The sequence below is a fragment of the Pipistrellus hanaki genome (assembly GCF_964339955.1).
Source record: "Pipistrellus hanaki genome assembly, chromosome: 9".
Taxonomy (NCBI): domain Eukaryota; kingdom Metazoa; phylum Chordata; class Mammalia; order Chiroptera; family Vespertilionidae; genus Pipistrellus; species Pipistrellus hanaki.
The window spans coordinates 24,217,090-24,239,883 of record NC_140511.1 but is presented as its reverse complement, the minus strand read 5'-3'; positions in this window follow the sequence as shown (position 1 = coordinate 24,239,883).

The window sequence follows — 22,794 nt, the reverse complement described above, 5'->3', positions numbered from 1 at the left end:
ACACTGATGATCTCCACAGAAGCAATAAACTCCAAACCCAGCTCAATTCCTCAACAGATTGATTTGATCCCATTCCAAATGCCTTTAAAAAAAAAGTGTTTTTATTCCTAGGCATAATAGATATATATTTCAGTCTCTCCTAGTCTACACAAGTGATCCAATATTCAATAAAATTAAACACATATACATATGTACACTCACTCACGAAAGCCCATGTGGTGGGGTAATGGGACTTTGTGAAGAGAAAAAATAATCAACAAAATCAGACTCAGAGATGACCAAGCAATTGAAACTATTAGGGACTTAAAAAAAAATTTTATTATATATATATAATAAAATATGACAGAAGAAGTAGTGAAAAAGAAGGGTAACATGCATGAACAAATTCAAGACACTGTCATATATTATAATTAAAGAAGCACCCAAAGTATTACCACATGAATCAAAGCCATTGACTTTGAGGCCTACTCATGCCTATTCATAAGGGTATAAAATGTTACAAATTAAAACTAAAGAGAAAATCTTGAAAAGTTATTGTATGTTTAAAAAACAAGCAAGTAAAATCAAACAAAGGTTTATACATAAAAATAAAAAATTAGGATAACAAAAACTACAATATTTGATCCTAGATTAAATTCTGAGTCGAACAAACAAAATAATTTTTTACCTTAATTAGTATAGAAAAAATAAAGTTTTTAGAAAAGATTAAATCAAAATATGTTATTTATTGTATTATTACAGAAAATGGATGTTTTAAAATGCAAAGGCCAAATTAAAACAATAGATAATTATGAGAATGTGAGTTTTAGAACTATAATATTTTTTTTTCTTATTTTACTTATTTTCTGGAAAGATGGGACCTGATGGATGGGAATGGCCTCTGACCGATTGTGAGGCAAATAGGGAAATAATATTTTAAAGGGGACAGACATCAGGTTATTTTTAGCTGCATGTAGCAGAAATTAAAGAATATGAAAGGAACTTAGATAAGTAAATGGTCAATAGATGATATCATGTTTTTTTTTTTTTTTTTTTTTTTTTTTTTTTTTTTTTTTTGCTGAGAAATATGGTTGACTCAGGACATGGAGGAAATGTTTGATCTGGGCAAGAATGGAGTTGATGATGTCACATTGGAGAGAGAAAGAGTAATATAAAGGCAAGGATCTATGTAAAAGTTAGTGATCTGGAAAGCTAAGACTTCTGTTGTGACTGAGTTTTAGTGGAATATTAAATCAAAGTTGGATTTTACTGGTTAGTCTTAGAGAGAGATGTTAGTCATCAGTTAAATTAAAAATTCAGTTGCAACATATAGAATCATGAGCATACGTTCAGTCTTTCAATTTAATTTAAGATTGCACCTGATGATTACACAAGAATGTTTTTGAGTGACAGGTCTGAAAGGAAACTAAGTAAGTGCTGACAACTGGGGAGGAGTTATCCCAACAAGATGACAAGTAGATGCAAATACCTCAGGGATATTTGGTTTTTCTCACAGTTGCATTATGTTGTTGTCATTAAAGATTAAGTATCTATTTTCTTTTTAGTAAGAGAGGAATTGTTAACTGGATCAGTCAGGTTATTGTTAGCTGCATGTGGCAGAAACTATGGCATCCTTGTCCATCAATAAGGAAATTACTACCTCACAGAGTTACAACGCCACGGGTAAAACACAGCCAAGGGTTGGTTGATTCTGTGGGCCAGCAGGAACATCAGAAAGACCTATTCTACCAAGTACGCCCTTCTGGCACTTTTGCTGGGCTAACTTTGCACCTTGGTTCCCTTTAGAGTCAAAAGTTAGCTCCAGTAGCAACTTTGCAAATGTGTTCCTTCGTTCTTGTTCAGAAAGACAGTGATCCCTCTTTGTTTTTATTCACCAAAAGTCTTAAATAATACTTTTCTTTCTCACATTTTTTATGCCTGCCCATTATCTTGGATGACATAGATAATAGTTAATCCCCACAATCACCAGAAGAATGGATTAAATGTTATTCAGCACATAGTACCATGTCTGTTAGTTTATCAGCAATAAGTAGCATTTATTGAAAAATTAGTGAAAGTTCAGTAAATGTTATTTAACTTTAGTGCCCTTATTAAAATTCTATATATTTTTTTCATTTAAAAATAAATAAAAAATCAACCAATAAATACATTTTTAAAAATCATTTTGATCTTTAAATTTTTCAAATTTATCATAATCTTCTAGGCTCATCTATCTACATTTTTAGTAATTATCTGCCAATATTGCACTGGGATAAAGAAATGATATTACATCCTAGTGTTGGGCAGATACTGCATATGTGAAGTCTCAGCAGATATCTTCACTAACAGGGAACAAACTCAGAAAGTTTGAGCTGTACTGAAATATCTGCGTCTTCCTGAATAATTATGGAAGAAATAATGAAAATTAAATTATTTGTATTTTTGTAATATATTATGGGTACCATTTTTCCAAACTCAACATATTGAAAACTGAACTCATCTATTGAAAAGGAGTTTTCTCTAGCATTTCCCAAATCAAATGTGTTCATTTGATCTTATATTTATCTTTTTTATTCAGACAAAAATATATTTCACAGTTTACCCTTCACCATCTTCAAATTATCAAGTTTAGTTCATCAAACTCATATAATTGTTTTCCTTTATATATTTACTCAATAAACATTTCCCTGCTATGCATAAGGTATTCTGCTAAGCAGTATGGGTATAAATCTAGCCATCTTGAAAATATAGTCTAGTTTGGAAGACAATATTTAGCAAATATTCATAAGTGGGGGGTATAATCTATATAGATCTGAAGTGTAAAATTTAACAAGTTTTATCAAAGTTATACATTCATGTAAATCACACTTGGATCAAATTATAACATTTTTGTTAACCAAGAAATTCCCTTTGTATCCTTTCTAGTCAAATTCTCAACTCTACTCTTTGAGGAGACAACCACTCTGCTAATTTCTATCACAAAAGCTATATTTTCCTCCTCTAAAGTTAATATATAAATTGAATTATACAGTATTTACACTTCTTTGTCAGTTTTCTTATTTTTTAAAAATATATTTTATTGATTTTTCACAGAAAGGAAGAGAGAGGGATAGAGAGCTAGAAACATCGATGAGAGAGAATCATTGATCAGCTGCCTCTTGCACACCCCCTAATGGGGATGTGCCCGCAACCAAAGTACATGCCCTTGACCGGAATCGAACCCGGGACCTTTCAGTCCACAGACCGATGATCCATCCACTGAGCCAAACCGTTCAGGCTCAGTTTTCTTATTTAGTTCAATGTCAATGAGATTCACTCATGTTTCTGTATGCATTAAATCATTTTTTTGTTGCTGAATAGCATGTTATATATGACACAATAAGAATTTGTTCTCTCATCAATGGATATTTGGATTTTTTTTCACAAATAATAGGAATACATATCTTTCTATGCACATATTTATATTCATTTCTCTTGACTAAATATCTCTAGAAATTATTGAAAACTGCGAAGCAGCTCTACAACACAGCTATACCATTTCCATTTCCATCAGTAACGTCTGCTCTACATCCTCACTGATATTTGGTGTGTAAGTCTTTCTAATTATATTTCTTATAGTTGGTTTTAAATAATATCAAAATTTGGTTTCAGTGTTTATTTTCCTAATGACCAATGACAATGAGTACCTTGTATGCGCTGATCATTCCTATATATATATATATATATATATATATATATATATATATATATATATATATTTATGAGCTGTTTTTTGAGCTCATTTCTGAGGGAATATTTGTATTTTTATTTTAGAATGTTTGGCATCTGTTGTCTGGATTTCATTATTTGCCAAATATATGTTGTTGTTGTTTTTTGGGGTTTTTTTTGGGGGGGGTTGTTACTTCTAATGTTTGTTCATGAATATTTTTTAAATAAACTATGCTTGTTGCATACTGAGCTTATACCATATGGCTTTGTTCAAATGTAACTTTATATAATCATATTGTAAATTGACAAATGTTCATTTTAATAGAAATTAAAATCTAATCAGGAAGATAAGTATAAAATTATATTAAATGTTAATTCACTAACATATCCAGACCTTCTAAACATATAATAGCTTACTGCATGTATTCAGGAAACTATCTTCTCACTAATGAAAAATAAAACTACTTTTTGTAGACAATTTCTCTTTGTACATCAAGAGAAAATGTCTAGCTTTTCTTTTTATAAACAATTATGTATATATCAGAATTAATCATTTTATGCTTAACTTATATACTTCAAAATGGATGTTATAATGAAATTTCTTGACATACATTAATTATAATGCTCTTAATTACATAGCTATCACTTATTTATATGTTAGGTGTCAGTTGCTTTTGTGATCATTTTACTTTTGTGTCAAATCTTATATTTTAACAAGTTTTTTATTACAATTTCAAATGGCAAGCTTTACAGTTGGCAGATGTCTTTGTATAACTTAATTATACTGTTCAAGAAAATTGATAAATCCCAGAAAAATAACAAAAGTTATCATGATTTCTATATACAAACCACACAATAACATATCTAGAAGGATGAGTGAGTCAACAAAACACCATTTTTCAAAGAAAAAAGAAAATGAAATTAAAACAATATTTTATATATTTTATTATTTTTCTTATAAACTCACCCTCCACAGATATGTTATTTCCAAACATGAATTTAATTCTTCATTCTTTCAGAAAATAATACTAAAAAAAATGTTTAGAAATCTGGGACATAGTTTTCCCCATGATGCTAAAAGTTGTGTAATGCTGCACAAGATACATTGTGAGGAAGCACAGGACTTGGTTGGAAAGTTTGTAAGGAGGAGTCCCTGAAAGATTAGGGGCCTTGGGACCTTGCTGAAGGCGGAAGACCCTGCCTTGATTTTTCCAAACAAGTTGGAGCCCCCAGTGTTTTACTGGAATCTTTATGTTTAGTTTTTAGACTTCCTTAAGGGACACTGCAGATGCAAGTGTCTTTTCAAGGATGCTTACCCTACTGATTATATCTAATAGTTACTTTTAGTTCAAGCTTTTGTTATAATAAAGGCCTAAGGAGGCAGGTGAATGGAGCTGTTTGGTTTATCATGCTAAGCAGCCCCTTAGCCCTCTCTTTCACAGAAATGTGTGTCCAGAGTAATCATTCATCCATTGCTTAGGGTCTGCCGATTAGCCCTGCAAGTGGTATCCCATGTGAGGATTGAAGTCACAACCTTCAGATTATGAGACATGTGAGTAGGTTCATAAGGATCAAAAATACTTTCTACATTGCCAAGTAGGACTACTTAGATCTATTTAAACACATTTGTGTTAGTCTTAGTACTAATGGTCCCATTCCATTATTTGTATATATATTTGGTTATATTCTCCAGAGAGTCAGGCCTCATAAACCATAGGCTCCATTTATTAGAGTAGCCTAACATTAAATGAGTTAATAACCACTAAAATGGCTCTACAAGAAAATATTAAAGGGTCTTCTTTAACTCAAAAAGAAAGGCCATAATCATAAAAAAACAGATGAAAGAAAAAAATCTCACTAGTAAAGGTAGATATGTAACAAAGACAGTAGATTAGCCACATATAAAGGCAATAAGAATGTTAAAAGACAAAAGCAGCAAAATAATCTAGAACTACAATAAGTAGTTGACAGATAACACAAAAATGATCTAAAATATTACATCAAAAACATGGGTGGGGGTAAATGTAGCACTATAAAAATGCATTTGAACTTAAATGCCTACAGACTACAATAGATATAGATCAATATTTGTGCACCTTAGGGTAAACACAAACCAAAAATCTACAAAAGATACACATACACACACACACACACACACACACACACACACACACACACACAAGAAGAAAAAAATAAGAAAAAGGAACCCAAACAAAACACTAATGAAAACCAGAAAACCACAAGGGAAAAGATCAAGAGAAAAAGAAAGGGACACACAAAGAATAACTAAAACAAAACACACACACACACACACACACACACACACACACACACACATTTATCCAAAGAAGACACACAGATGGTGAACACTATGAAAACACTAGAGGCCCGTGCATGAAACTCATCCACTCAGGGGTTGGGTCCCTCAGCCCTGATTGTGAAAGTGTGCAGGCCAAGCTGAGAGAGCCCACCAGTGCATGATCAGGGCTGGGGAAAGACGTGAGAGTTTAGCCAACTGGAGAGGGACTGAGGGAGGGTTTCACGGTGTGTACAGCCAGTCTCGATCAGTCCCAATTAGCCTGACCCCAGCAGCAAGCTAACCTACAGCTTGGATCATCTGCCCCCTGGTCAGCTGTGCATGTCATAATGAGCAGTTGAGTGGCTTTAGCATATCATTATCATATTACGCTTTGATTGGCTGAATGACCAACTGGATCACTGAACACTTAGCATATTAAGCTTTTATTATACAGGATGTTAACCATTACTAATCATCAGGAAAATACAAATCAAAACCACAATTAGATATTACCTCACACCTGTCAGAATGGCTATTATTAAAATTCAACAAATGAATTGATGAACAAAATAGATCCAGAAATACAGAAGCATGGAATATACAGTTGAATATCAGAGGGTAGGTGGAGATATGTGGGCAGGTGGGAAGAGATTAACCAAAGAATTTATATGCATACTAGAGTCCCTGTGCATGAAATTCGTGTACGGGGGGAGGGGTGACCCTCAGCCCAGCCTGCACCCTCTCCAATTTGGGACCCATCAAGGGATGTCCCACTGCCCGTTTAGATCTGATCCTGGTGGGTCTAAAGCAGGGGTCTTCAAACTACGGCCCGCGGGCCACATGCAGCCCCCAGGGGAGTCTGATCCTGCCCGCCAGGTTTTTTGGGCAGTGAGCGCAGCCAAGGTGTTACAGTAGGAATTAGTAGTTCATATAGTCCGGCCCTCCAGCTCTCTGAGGGACCGTGATCTGGCCCCCACTTTAAAAAGTTTGAGGACCCCTGGTCTAAAGGAATAGTCGTACAAGCCTCTCACAATCCAGGACTGCTGGCTCCCAATTGCTTGCCTGCCTGCCTTCCTGATTGCTCTTAACCACTTCTGCCTGCCAGCCTGATCACCCCCTAACCACTCCCAGGCCAGCCTGATTGATGCCTAACTCTCCTCTACCAGCCTGTTTGCCCCCAACTTCCCTCCTCTGCCAGCCTGGTCACCCCTAACTGCCCTCCCCTGTATGGATGATCACCCCCAACTGCCCTCCTTTGCAGGCCTAGTGCCTCCCAACTGCCCTCCCCTGCTTGCCTGATCGTATTCTTGCAACCCCAGCCTCTCTCCTGTTCTCCATAGTCACAGCCATCTTGGTTGGGGTTAATTTGCATACTTCCTCTGATTGGCTGGTGGACATGGCTGGTGGGTGTAGCAGAGTGATGATTAATTTGCATATTACTCTTTTTTTAGGTAGGGTATGCATATCCCATGGTCACAGACAATAGTCTGGTGAAGGCCTGGGGAAGTGGGTGGATGCAGACTAGAAGAGTCAAATGGGGAAAAGGGGAACATCTGTAATACTTTGAATAACAATGATAAATTTAATATATATATATATATATATATATATATATATATATATATATATATTTAAATATATTTTATTGATTTTTTTACAGAGAGGAAGGGAGATAGGAATTTAGAAACATCAATGAGAGAGAATCATTGATCAATGACCCTTGCATGCCCCCTACTGATATTGTGCCTGCAACCAAGGTACATGCCCTTGACCAGAATGAAACACGGGACCCTTCATTTCCGCAGGCTGATGCTCTATCCACTGAGCCAAACCGGTTTCGGCTAAATATATATATATATTTTAAAAAGTCACTAAATAACAAGTGTTGCCAAGGATGTGAATAAAAGGGATCATTTACGCACTGTCAGTGGAATTGTAAATTAGCTCAGTCACTAAGGAAAACAGCATGGAGTTTTTTCAAAAAATTACAAACAGAACTACCATATGACTCAGCAATTCCACATCTAGGTATTTATCCAAAGAAATCAAAACACTAACTCAAAAAGATATGCACCAAAATGTTCATTGGCCAAGACATGGAAGCAACCAAGGACTCCATTAATATATAAATGAGTAAAGATGTGATATACACTCCAATTTAAAAAAATGAAATCTTGCCATTTGTACAACAGAGATGAACCAAGAGGCTATTCTGCTAAATGAGATGTCAGACAGAGAAGGAGAAACACAGTATGACTTCATTTATATGTGAAATTTAAAAACAAATGAATAAAACAGAAACAGACTCATAAAGGGGGGCAGGGCAATAAAAGGAAATAAGAAATACAAACCTGTAGTTATAAAATAAATAAGGAACAGGAATGTGAGGTAAAGCACAGAGAATATGGTCTATAATATCGTAGTCTTTTTCTAAGGTGACAAATGTAATCACATTGTATGGTACATAACTGTCAAATCACTATGCTGTACACTTGAAACTTATATAATACAGAATGCTAACTATACTTTATTTTTTTTAAATGTTAAAAAGTGCATGAGAGGGGTATCTGTCAATTTGGAAGGACAGAGAAAATCTAATAGATGTGGTGATGAATTGGGTGAGAAGTGAAAAAACAATATGTTCTCATTATGACTCCTGGCTTTAAATAGCATCACTCTGATACTATCAAAATTTATATCTCCAGACCAGACTTCTCTCTAAAATTTATTTATTAATTGCAAAGACAGCTCCATTTGGATATTTAATAGACAACTTAAACTTAATTTGCACAAATCTGAGCTCATGTTATCCTCACACACGTGGTTCTCCTGCAATCATCTCCATTTCAGAAATGACAACTCCATAGCTTCAGTAGCTCAGGCTGAAGACCTAAAATCATATTTTATGCTTTTCTTCCTCCACAGTAATCTAGCAATGAATATTGTTGATTTATCCTTAAAAATATATCTTGAATTTGAACCCTTTACAAAAATTGCACTAACTGCCAAAACCGGTTTGGCTCAGTGGATAGAGTGTCAGCCTGCAGACTGAGAGGTCCCAGTTTGATTCCCGTCAAGGGCCTGTACCTTGGCTGTGGGTACATCCCCAGTGTGGTGTTGCAAGAGGCAGCTGATGCATGATTCTCTCTCATCGATGTTTCTAACTCTGCAAAAAATCAATAAAACATATTTTATTGATTTCCTCTCTTCCTCTCTGCAAAAAATCAATAAAATATATTTTTAAAAATTGCATTAACTGAGCCCTTCATGTGGCACAACTTAAGGGGACAGTAGTCACACTATGTTTGATGTGATGCATTGACTACCATTACCTCAATCTGAGCTAATATCAACTCTGACCACCATTACTGCAAAAACCTCATAACTAGTCTCTTTCTTACGCCTTTACTCTTTCAGAGAGGATTCTTAAAATAAAAATGAGATCAATTCTCTTACAACTTTATTTACATGAGTTGATCTCTAAAATATCAAAAATGAAAAACACAAGTAAAACAATATGTTAGTATATAATTATTTGTGTTTAAAAAAAGTACATATATGCTTCTAAATACATAGAAGAGGAAACTCTATAAGGCTATATAACCTCACTCCCCACACACACTCACACACAACAACAACAAAAACAAAAACACAGTAGCAATGACTTCCCCAAGAGAGAAGAAATGAAGTAGAGGAAGATGTAGGCATGGAAGGGAGTCTTTTTCTTCACTATTTGCCCTTCTATTTCTTTTTAGTTTGTTATCATGTGCATGTGTTATATATATATATATATATATATATATATATATATATATATATATATTTTACATTTAAGTGTTTAGAATTATGTTGGAAAGTGTTAAATACTCAATAAGTATTAAAAATAAAATGAAATATTTATATAGTATCCCTTTTCTAATGAATATCAATGTGTTTTTTATTTCAACGAGAGAAAATGTCTAAATCTTTCTCATACACCACAAAGTGCTGTGTGATTTTGTCAATATTTCTTTCTTAAAGTCATTGTTTCTCTCCCCTTGATTATTGGACTATGACTTCAGTTCCCTCTAATAATATCTGGAAGGTTCAGATATCACACTGGCTGTTTCCTCTGTCTCCTTTCTCTCACAAACTCAGGACTCACTCCCTCAGTTCCTTCCACACTCCTCTCAAAGGCCATCTTCTCCATGAGCACTTCCCTGCCCACACTATGATATCTAAAAATTTACGCCTGGGTGATTCTTCCTTTCCTAAGTTATTCTTTGCTCCTTTGGTAGTTTATCAAACATCATATTTATACTACATATCATGTTTATGGTATACATTTGTTTCACTAATTTATAATTTTAGGGCTGTAATATTTGCCTCAGTTGGGTCATTTCTTTTTATTGCTCAATCATGTTTCAGTATATGGACATACCATATTGCATTATGCCATTTCTTAGTTGATGGACATTTGCGTTATTTTCATTTTGGCTACTGTAATTAATGCTACAATGAATATTCAAATAATAAAAGTTCTTGTGTAGACATGGTTTTATTTCACTTAGATATACTTAGAAGTCGAATTGCTGAGTAAGTAACATGATGTTTAACAATTTGAAGGCTGCTGGACTACTTTACATTCCTATCAAAAATGTATGAAGACTAATTTCTCCATATTTTTTAAAATTATTTTTTGTTGTTGTTAATCCTTACCTGAGGATATTTTTCCCATTGCTTTTCAGAGAGAATGGAAGATAGGGAGGGCAGGGGAGAGAGAGAGAGAGAGAAACATTGATGTGAGACATATTGACTGGTTGCCTCATATCCCATATCCTGGACTGGAACAGCAATACATGAACATTTTAAATATCAAATTTAATTGAAAAAAATATTGCCATTGAGCTAGTGAAAGTTTCTTCAATTTTCTAGTTGATTTTGAATGAATTTTTAGGTGTTTTTTTTTTTTATCCCTAAGCATTCTGAAAAATATATGATGAAAGAAAAAAAATGATAAATAGAAGAAAGGAAGAAAAGGAGAAAGAAAAAAAGAAAAGGATTAAAAAAAAATGAAAAAAAATGTATTAGTGTGGCAAGAATTTATAGTCCTTCAGACATTCAACCTTGCTGGATTAATTGTCTTCATGACTTCAATCCTGTCCAAACAGTTTAAAATGATGATTTAGAATTACTGACATCTGGAGGTCTCAAAAGCAGCTCTAATTTATCTAAAACCATAACATATCAAGGCTGTGGATATATTTTAGGAGAATGAGCTTATTCTTATTTTCAGAAAAGCATATATATTTTTATAGATTCAAGAGCATAATAAATTGTTCATTGCTAGGCAAAATGGGTAGGAGAGATGTCCTAACCTGAGTGTTTTATACATTTCTCTCCCCAAGGCAAATATTTCTATCTTTTGCTTTTGCAAATAGCCTTCTGTTAGACAAACCCCCACGAACAAGGACGACAGGCCAGGCACAGAAACTCAGTAGGGCAGAAAGCCCAGGATGCCTAGCTAGGAGCAAACTGGTCAAACGTTAACCTCATCTGCAGAGTAGCCAGCCTCCCCTAGCTTATCACTGGTCAGGTGGTTTAGACCCTCTGACCTTTCCCTCCCTAATGATAACATCTAGGCCTCAAAACCTATTTCAGTTTCAGGTCCAAAAAAGCAGCAAAATCATACAAGTGAAGCCTTGGCTGCCTCAGGACCAGCTTTTACCACCCAAGTCACTCAATGGGCTTCTTCAGCCTTAAGTATCTGATAACGTCACCCTCCCTTATAGTAATGGACATACTAGGCTGCCAGCTGGTTGGTTCCTGGTATGTGCGGTTACTGTTTATTAATCCATCCATGCCAACAGTACTGGGGAACGTTGTTCCTTAGGACAACTGACAGAAGATAGAGACCTTAACCATATATATATATATATAAAAGCCCAGCAACCAGAATGGCAAAATGACCAGAACGACCTGTGGCTATGATGCTCACTATGACAGCCAACCAGCCTGATCCAGGCACCAGTGACCCTTCCCCTTTGCTGTCCAGGCCCAATGGGCCCCTATCAGGGCACACCAGCCAGACCCCACCCGTGCACAAATTCGTGCACCAGGCCTTTAGTTAGGAATAATTATTAACAAATAGAAAAAGGAGGGAAGTGTTAGGATTATAGGGTCATACAATCCTTAATGGCCATTTTAAGCTTCCTCCACAGGAGAGCGAAAGACCGGGAAAAACTCACAGGAGTCAGACCACATAAGGCACTGAAACTTCCCTAAAACACCTGATGGCAGACCTGCCTTCCCTCCCATTCAAGCCCCCAGCCCAGCCCCCAGCCCCACTGAAGACAAAAGCCTCCCACCAGCTCCCCGATCTCCCATCATTGACCCAATGTCCCCGAGGCTTCGTGCTGTGCAGCCCTTCCCTCTGGATTTCCTATTCCCCACCCCCTTCCCTTAAATAAAACACAGGTTTTCTTTATCCAGCATCTGAGATGGCTATTTAACCTGCCCTCATGCACCATCTTTCATGTCAGCCTTTCGATATTAATAATTGACCTAAAGAAAAAACAAAAACAAAAACAAGAAAAAAAACACAAAGATAATCGAACACACAGACACACACACACACACACACATATATATATATTTTAATCTAATAAGATGTACCACCTGGTCCTTTGTCACTAACCTGGCATATGCATAAGAATATCCAGAGTTCTTGCCTAAACCAGTTTTGCTCAGTGGATAGAGCATCGGCCTGCGGACTGAAGGGTCCCAGGTTCGATTCTGGTCAAGGGCATGTGTGTTGGTTGAGGCACATCCCCAGTAGTGGGTGTGCAAGAGGCAGCTGATTGATGATTCTCTCTCATCGATGTTTCTAACTCTCTATCCCTCTCTCTTCCTCTATATACAAAATCAATAAAATATATTTTAAAAAAAGAATATCCAGAGTTCTTATTAAAAACAGGTCAAAAAACAACCCCTACAAAAATGCCAAAAATTTTACCCAGGAGAGTCCTTTATTCCCCTTAGTCTATAGCTTGATAGATGCTATAGACATATATGTTTATATTTATGGTACAAACTTGAAGCTGTCAGGGAAAGAGAATTTTTTAACTGGTATCAAGTTTTAGATTTCCAAAATAAAAATAAAAAAAAGTTCTGTGTTTCACAACAATGTAATTATACTTAGCACAACAGAAATGATTGCTTAAAATGGTTAAGATGTTAAATTTTATGTTATGGGGTTCCCCCCTCCCCCATTTTTTTAAAAAAGGTTGATCTATGTCATAAGTATTTTATCATGAGATTAGAAAGTAAGACCCTGCTTGTATTTAGGTAGCTTATAATTTATAGGGGTGTGGGGTACAGGACAATGCACAAGTAATTAACTACACTCAGTATCCTGTGTGCTGTAGATAAATTGCTTTAAAAAAAAAAGAGGGAAAACTTTTATCTTCATAAAAGAAACATAAATGAGGGCGTTTTCCTTCAATTGAAAACAGGAAAGGGTTTGTGGGGGAATTCATAGCTACACCGATAACATTTCTGTTTCAGAATTTTGTAGGTTAATAAGGTGATGTGACCTAATCCCCTTCAGAAGCTGTAATTAACTGGATTTCTAACTAAACCTTTCATTTCAATAAAATAACCCATTAATCAGGCTGTCCCTCTCTGTGACTGTTTCACCATGGGAGGCAGAGTCCATAACATCCACAGCGTTCCAAGTGCTTCTAAAGTTTCTGCCTGTCCTCAGCAAACAGAATGGTAATGCGTTTCTGGACTTAAAACAAAACATAAAAGAATAGGAATTTGAAAACTGATAAGGAGGATGTAGCAGTAAAAAAATAAAAATAAAAAATAAATTAAATAAAATAACTCAAAATTCTTCATTGCCCTGGCTACAAATGTGAACATGTGTTCGTGATCCTAATGAGAGGATTTTAGAGGCAGGAAAGGCAGTCTCAGGGTAAGGGTCTATGGGAGAGGAATGCATACATGATGAGTGGAGATGGCTCCAGGCCTCAAGACTGTTTGCCTCACATACACAGAGAACAGAGGAATGTTACAAGATGAGGGGGAGAGTAAGAGGGGGAACTGGGTGAGCTCTGAATCTTTGAAACTGACACTAGACAGACAAGAGGGAAAATGGCCAATTAGGAAAAGCACAGGGGACATAAAATGGGGAAGAGTCCAATTAGAAGCTAGCATATATAGACAAAGAAGCCTCCTGCATTTATAAACCCATGGATAAAGAGACTCACTGGACTTGGTTTTTCTCATTTTGAAAGAGGACTTTTCCCATTTTGGGAAGCCTTCCTGGCGGGGGGGGGGGGGGGGGGTGTTATATATGCTTATAATAAACTTCCACACTTTTGCTTAAAATCTTTTTTATTCTTCATACTTCATAGAACTGCAAAGGTCCAGCTTGCCATTGGGGGTATCATCACTAAATCTTCATACCCAAGCATTTTAGAGCACTTGAACCTGAAATTGGGTATAAAGGGAAGCACCTTTTTTTATTTTATTTTTTTATGGGAGTATAATTTCAGATTAGTAGCACTCCCAGCACACTGGGGGGAAAAAGGCAACTTATACAGAGAAGGAACAAGACCTCACTACAGGCCTGGTAATGCTGTAGATTATGCTCAAGTAAAGAATCACTAACCAAAAATATTTCCACACACACAAAAAAAATTCTCCACTATGAGTGAGAGTTCACAGAAATGAGATTTAAGTCTCAGATATTCAATTATCAGGAAGAAGCTATAAAATAATAAGCAGGTGGGAAATATTGATACTTCGGTCCCTTATTCTTTCTCAATTCCTCTTGTTTTAATTCATATCACATTTTTAAAGAACAAAGTAGAAAACGTTTAAATCTTATGAAAATATATTTTAGAGAATAAATAGGAAAGCCTTAGTGTCTACCTTTGGGGAAATTGGCTCATCTTGAATATATCATTTCATGTTTATTTTTATAGTCACAGATTAGATCACATGTTAATTTTGTTAAGTGAAATTATTCTAAAATGAAATATTGTGTCTCTCTTCTGGGCATTAGAAAAAATAAACATTTATTCTTAATTTATTCAACACAAAGGAAGGAATGGAAATTTAGCTAAGTAAATACATAATGACAAGTGAAATTTAAACTTTAAACAAACCACAGATAATAGTTAGTGTAAGTATGTCCAAAAGAATATTTAGTTAAGCATCCTGCATTTTGTCAGGTAAGTTATTGGGGATGTATGGAAGAATAAAAGAGACATGACCTCTGTCTTCAAGAACTTCATCATCAGCAGTGGCTGAAAAAAGTACAAATATAATCATAAATGTTTTTAAATGAGAGATTTTCTGTACTACATCTCAAGGATTCTACCATGATTAATTGAAATATTAAGGGTTATATAATAAAGGCTCTAGTCTTTGTCTCCTGCTATAATTATTGACTATTAAATTAAAGTGTATGGTTTTCATTGTGTTTATACCCCTTCTTTACATCAATCACAATCTATTTTCCAAAAGAGGACTAATTCCTAGAAAGCTAATTCTGGAGTGGGTGAGTTATTATTACCACACATATTCTTCTATTTTTAAAATAGTTTTATTGAATGTATTGAGGTTACATTCATTAATAAAATTACTATATAGTTTTATGATACACTACAAAACATCATCTGTATCTTATACTGCCCCAAGTCAAGGCTCCTTCCATCATGAGGTTGATGTATGAGTTTGATTTAAGGTACCTCAGTGAAGTGTGAATTTCAGACTAATTATTAAAATGGATGTTTGAAATCAAATTAAGTCCTTTATGTGAAGAATGTACTTAAGTACTCTACAAAAGTAGCCATAGATTATATGCTAACTGAAAATAAATTCAAGTGAAAAAGAAACTAAAAAAATAATCTGTTTAGATATAATTTCTTCAAGTTGTTAGGGGAACTATCTTTTCATTGACAACAAAACAAATGATTAAACATTAATGCACAATCTCATTCAGATTTGGAGTTCTGTATCTGGAACGTACTCTCAAAATCCCAAATATATACAGAATCTAATCCTCCGCGGCCAATGATTACAATTATGTTTCTTTCCTAATTTTAACATGCGTGATTATCACACGTTTTCAGGATGGAAATGCCTCATGAGCAATTTTGAACAATGTACTTTCACTGTCTTGCTTAGATTTCTAAACCATATTTGGAAACAAAAAGCATTTCCAAAAATATCCTCAACATATTTGATCTCTTGGCTGTTTGTCTGCAAGCCAGTATGTTGGTGCCAGACTTCTTTCAAAAATTTCAGGGCTAGACACTATAAATTACCATCTAGGAATGTTGCCATTGACTTGATGACATGAGGAAGGAGACTGTAGAAATTAGAGACACATCATAGATAACAATTGAGTAGATGTTTTTTAATTACCCTCTATCTTTGCTGGATAATGGATTCTCCCTCTCAGTCTTGCAGAGTGCAAAGACTTCTACAAGGCATGTGTGTGGTAGATGGAAAAACATAAAACCCAAAGCATCCTGCTTAGTTGACACACTGATATTTGAAGATACATTTGCAGATGAAGCAGTTTGCATATTCCCTGTCTCTTCCTAATAAAGGGAAACTAGATTTTGGTCAGAGTATATAACTGAGGAACTACAAATGTTTCAGGATTGGAATTAATATAAAAAAAGCAACTTCTTCCCCTCTTGTTTTGCCTGTGTACTTTCTTCTCCAAACAACTAAAGGATAAATTAGGGGAGTTGGGAGGGATACAGATTCATTTAAAAGACACAGCTTTGCCCTAGAATCTAGATGGTTTTGCGCAGTGGATAGAGTGTCAGCCTGTGAAGTGAAAGGTCCCAGGTTCCATTCTGTTCAAGGGCACATGCCCAGGTTTTCGGCTTGATCCCCAGTGGGGGACTTCAGGAGGCAGCTGATCCATGATTCTTTCTCATCATGGATGTTTCTCTCTCTCTCTCTCTCTCTCTCTCTCTCTCTCTCTCTCTCTCTCTCTCTCTCTCTTTTTCATCTCTGAAATCAATAAAAAATATATTTTATAAAAGACACAGTTGTGCACACATATATTCACCAAATAAACATTAGAGCATGCATGAAACTGAGAAGAGGGAATGCATAAGGTAGATAGGAAGAAAAGAAATGTCTGGGAAGGGAAGTTTGATCAGTGCTTTCATTTTAATTCAAATAAACCAGTTAAAACAAATGACAGTCTAAACATGCTTCCCAAGACAGTGCCATCTATTTTCACAAAAGAAACCTGATTTAACTGAAGAGAAGACACTTTAAATGAAAGGAATTTCTAAAAATAGAAAGACATCTGAACCCCAAATGAGAACATGAAATATATTATGACATATAGGTATTAGCCTTCAATTTAATAGTATTTCATGCACTCATTTCCTTTTCCCTAGAAAACTATTACAATATACTTATATTTTCCATTATTTTTTTCATTTCCTGTATTTCTCTGCAAAATACTTTTTATGGTTGCATCAGGTTGTATTCATAGACTTGCATTTATACCAAGCTGTGAGCATTATCCTGAATATATGTTCTCTGCTGGATGCCAAGCTATCAGGTTCGCTCTTAAAATTGGCTATGTTGGATTTATTGGAATAAAATAGAAAATAATGTAAAGAAGCTATTTATATGCAATGGTCAAAATCTATATGGTTCAAATACTATGTATATATATGCTTAAATATGTGCATATATATGAATATATATATATATATATATATATATATATATATATATATATATATATGACTCATTTCTTATCCAGAAAGTTTAAGGGATTGCTAATATTTGCTGCATGCCAGACATTTTGTTATTTGCTATTCTCTCATTATTTCAATTAGTCCTCTCAAAAACATCATGAGCTGGACATTACTAATAACTTTTGTGAAGATGAAGAGACCAACGTTTACATAGGTTAAGTAGCTTTGCCACAATCCTACAGATTGGAAGGGGCAGAGACAATATTTGCTTTCAAAATAGGTGTAAGTTGTCTTTTCAATAGCAAAAAACAGATTAAAAGTAGGGGAAAGCAAAAATGGAAAAAATGAGGACTAGATATCAAGGGATACCATGAGTTAACCTAAATTGTATAGCACAGAAACGTGTTGTGTGATTTTGTTTTTCATTTTCAAATAAGTGGCCATAATTATTCTCAACTTTTCAGAGATCCCTACAAATTCTCACCAATTAAATATTTTATATATTCCATGGCATTTCAAAAAAATCTCAGAATTGAAGTTATACATAGAAGAGAGAATTTTTAATGGTTGTTTTAATTTCCTCACTGTTAATGGGTCTGTTTAGATTTTCCAATTCTTCAGTATTCAGTGTAAAAAGGTTATATATTTTAGAAACTTATCCATTTTTTCTAGGTAAGTTTGGTGGCATATAGTCTTTCATAGTATTCTAGTATGATTCTTTGTATTTCTGTGATGTCTGTGGTAACTTCTCTTTTCAGAGTTTTTTTTTTTTTAATCTTTAAATCTTCATTGTTGAACATATTACATAAGTCCTCCTTATTCCCCCATTAACCTCATCCAACCTGCTTTCATCGTCCCCCCATCCACACCTAGCCATCACATTGGTTATGCATATATGCATATAAGTTCATTGGTTGATCTCTTCTTACCCCTCTCCCCTACCTTTCTTCCGAGGTTTAACAGTCAGTTCCAGCTTTTATAAGTCTGGGTCTTATTTTTTTAAAATATATTTTATTGATTTTTAACAGAGAGGAAGAGAGAAGGATAGAGAGTTAGAAACATCAATGAGAAAGAAACATCGATCAGCTGCCTCCTGCACACCCTCCACTGGGGATGTACCTGCAACCAAGGTATATGCCCTTGACCGGAATCGAACCTGGGACCTTTCAGTCCACAGACCAACGCTCTATCCACTAAGCCAAACCTGTTTCGGCAGTCTGGGTCTTATTTTGATCAACAGTTTATTTGGTTCATTAGATTCCACCTAAGAATGAGATCATATGATACTAATCTTTCTATGACTGGCTTATTTAAGTCCATTTCAGCATAAGTCTAAATCCATCCATGTTGAAAAGGTGTGTCTGTAGAACCAGTTCCTGGGTTTGCAGATAACAATGGTCTGCAAAGTGACAGGAAGGGCAAGCAAATGCAAACCCTGGAATGTGAAGAGAGGGCAGCCAGGTTCAGTAGCTTTGTTTCTTTGTTTGAATTACTGTTTTCCAGACAACAGTGTCTGTGTCTCTCTGCTTCATCCCTGCCCAGGTCACTGGGCTCAACAGCAGGGATGCTAACTCTCATTTCTCCTTCCAGCTGAAGGGAATACCATCCACAACCTTATTTCTCTACTCTATGGACTGAGCCCTGCCATGAGCTCTGGGCTGCAGGGCTGTGTCTATCTCCCACATGTATGTTGAGCAGGGAATCCTGTGTTGAATTATAGCTTAAATAATTGTTAAAATTTTATGGGCAGAGACTGAGGAGATCATTCATGTTGCCATTCCTCTGAAGTCAAAATCACTCTCTATTAAAGTAAGTCTCCTGTCAGTTATGTTAGCAGACTTTCTAAACTAAAGGGTGTGAGTTACCTGTATCAGAATCCCCCTGCCTACTCATTGAAATGCAGGTTCTTGGGTTTATCTACAGGGATCTAATTAAGCAGATCTAAAATGAGAAATGAGGATTTGTATTTGTTAACTAGTTCCTCAGGTAGTTCTTTTGAATACTAAATATCCAGAAACACATGGGAATTTCAGTCTGAAACTGAAAATAAAATATATATTCAATATGTTCCTGTAAATAGTCTCACTGCAGCACCAACAGAAAATATAAAATGGTAAATGCTATTAAAATTAGTAACTCAAAAGAGAATCTGGGTGTATCAAGATCTAAAGCATCCACTTTTCTTTCTGCCTTTCTTCCATTTTTTATCTTAAGTACCAAAGATTTGTGTCCAATCTATCCAATTTTGCCCTTCCTTGGAAGACTTTTGTGGCTGGTGTATATTCTCGAGTAATGTTTCAATAGGTGTACACATATGAAATTCAAAAGTATTTTTATTTTGCTCTTACACTTCATAAACAACTTGAGCATCAAATGAAAGTGTCACTTGTCTTTCTGTCATAATGGCGAATACATTAATTCTAGTTCTGGTATGCCTGAGTCTAATGAGACAAGCACTACCAATTTGATGGCTGTTCCTTTCTAGATATCCTGATGTTGTTTTGTAGGTTTGCCCCTTTGGAAGCCATTAAGGTATTTATGCTTGAAGTTGTGAGATTTCTCCAGGTAGTGCTTCTTTGCAAGGGATGGATTGTGCTCCTCTGGTGAAATAATTTCCTGTAGATGTCACCAGCTGGCAGGTACATCAAGGGCATGTAAGTTGTGCTCTGTGTGTGAGATGCATATAAATGCAGACTGAACATTTTTTAAAATGAGTAATAATACCATTTATTTTATAGTTAGCTTTCCTCTTTGACATTTAAAATCTTCATAGTTTAGCAATATTACTTAAAATAGAGTTGGAGTGTCAAAAAACACTGAGTTCTGACTATTTCTTCTTAAAATATAATTAACCTAGCTACCTTATATTTTGATGACTTTGTTTTCTCAACACAATGACCATAATTCATCTCAAGATGTTTCTTGTGATTGTATCAGCTCAAAGACTCAGAGTGCCAGAAATTTTTCACAAATCTGTCCTAGATATGTGGATATATAATATGCCACTTGTCCTATTTAACATCAGTTTTAAAACCTTTTAAGTTTTAAAGTTTTACAGCTAGTCCAGTCTTCTAACTAAAGAATATATTCACTATATGCGAAAATGTTTTTTTGTGTTTTGGTTTTTTTTTTAAAGTTCTTTAGCCCTGGCTGGTGTGGCTCCATTACTTGGACCTTCAAACCATGTACCACCAAAAGGTGGCAAGTTCAATTCCCAGTCAAGGCATATGCTCACATTGTAGATTCGAACCCTGGTCAGGAAATATAGAGGAGTCAACTGATTGACTGATATTTCTCACATCAATTCTCTGTCTCTCTCTCTCTCTCTCTCTCTCTCTCTCTCTCTCTCTCTCACTCTCACTCTCACTCTCCCACCCCTTTCCTCTCTCTAAAATCAATAGAATGCATATTCTTGGGTAAGAAAAAGAAAAGTTTCTTTAAGCATGTTCACTCTGTTTCAATGCAAAACAGTTATACCGTTTTGGAGATATATTTTTCTAATAAATAATGGTACTATATGCCATGGTTTATAGGTATGGCTTTTAAAACGTACTCATTTAACATTACTTTTAATAGTTGCTTGAAGGGAAAGTGATAGCTCAGACTTTGGTAAGGCTTTGATGAGATTCTTTCTTTTAGTCTGAGTGGTTGCATTTGCTTCTCAGAACATTTTCATGCATATCAGATAGCCAGACAATTGCTTCACCCATTAAGATATTGTGTTTTTCCCTCCTTAACTTAATTTCTTGTAACAAGGCTATTTTTCAGGGTATTGAATTCTTTTATAACAAGGAGAAATGCATGCTTTATTATTTCTTTACAAAGTTATTTACATATAAATGAGCTCCTCCTCTTATCCCTATCCATTGTCTGTATTCTGCAAACAGTTGCATATTTGAACAAGTCTTTCAGACTACATATTACAGTCAGGAATAAAAAGAATTGGCAATATTACTTTTGGGAAATAATGATGCAATGTTATTACTTATTTACTCAGTTCCCATGAATTTATTGAGTCACTCTACCTGATAGGAACAAATGAAATTAAAGGAATTGATTTGACATATAAGAATAAGAGGGGTCTGAAGAACTTACACAACATGGGTAAATTTTCTAAGTATTGATTACTAACTCATGTTCTGGGAGTCTGCAAAATTCCATCTGGGTCAGTTTGATTCTCTACTTTTTAATCAAATTAGCTGATAATTGTTCAGCCCTTTACCTCTCCTCACCAGTTCAGATTTCACATTTCTTAACTAATGGTTGCTCTTTTATAAAAACAGCACATGAACAAAAACTTGGCTATGCAATGAACCTGACTGTTCTGGGGTGGGGCTCGGGGAGAGGGGCAAATATCAGGCCTGACAAGCTCAATGACCACAAATAACCACAGGGTGTGGTCTGACCACACAGTCCTGAACTAGATGATCATCATATAGGGTAGTCATGTTTCAGACCTACAGCTTAGCAAAGGTCAGTGGTCATCTTCATTGAGCTGTCCATTGTTCTTATGCATCGAGTATAACACATCTCATCTTGGAAATTTCAGTCATTCTCTTTTTCTAGTCTCCAAAGCACAACCCTAGGTGCCAGAGCAAAAGACTACCAGAGCAGGAGACCACAGAACTCCTCATTATTATTTTGTTCCCCACATACCATCTCTGTGTGCTGTAAATTGTAAACTATCCTGTACCCAGCAATATAAAAGAGGTATGTTTCGCCAAAACCGGTTTCGCTCAGTGGATAGAGCATCACTCTGCAGACTGAAAGGTCCCAGGTTAATTCAGGTCAAGGGCATGTACCTTGGTTGTGGGCACATCCCCAGTGGGGGGTGTGCAGGAGGCAGCTGATTGATGATTCTCTCTCACCGATGTTTCTAACTCTCTATCCCAGTGTTTCCCAACCTTCTCTCATGATGAGAATCACCTGGTGGAGTTGTTAAAACACAGATTCCTGAATCCCAACTAAGAAGTGCTAAACTAGGATTTTTGGGAACATATAGGTAAAATTGTATACTTAACTAGTGCTCTAAGACAGATTTTATATACAGAGCACTAAGTTAGGTATGCAATTTTACCT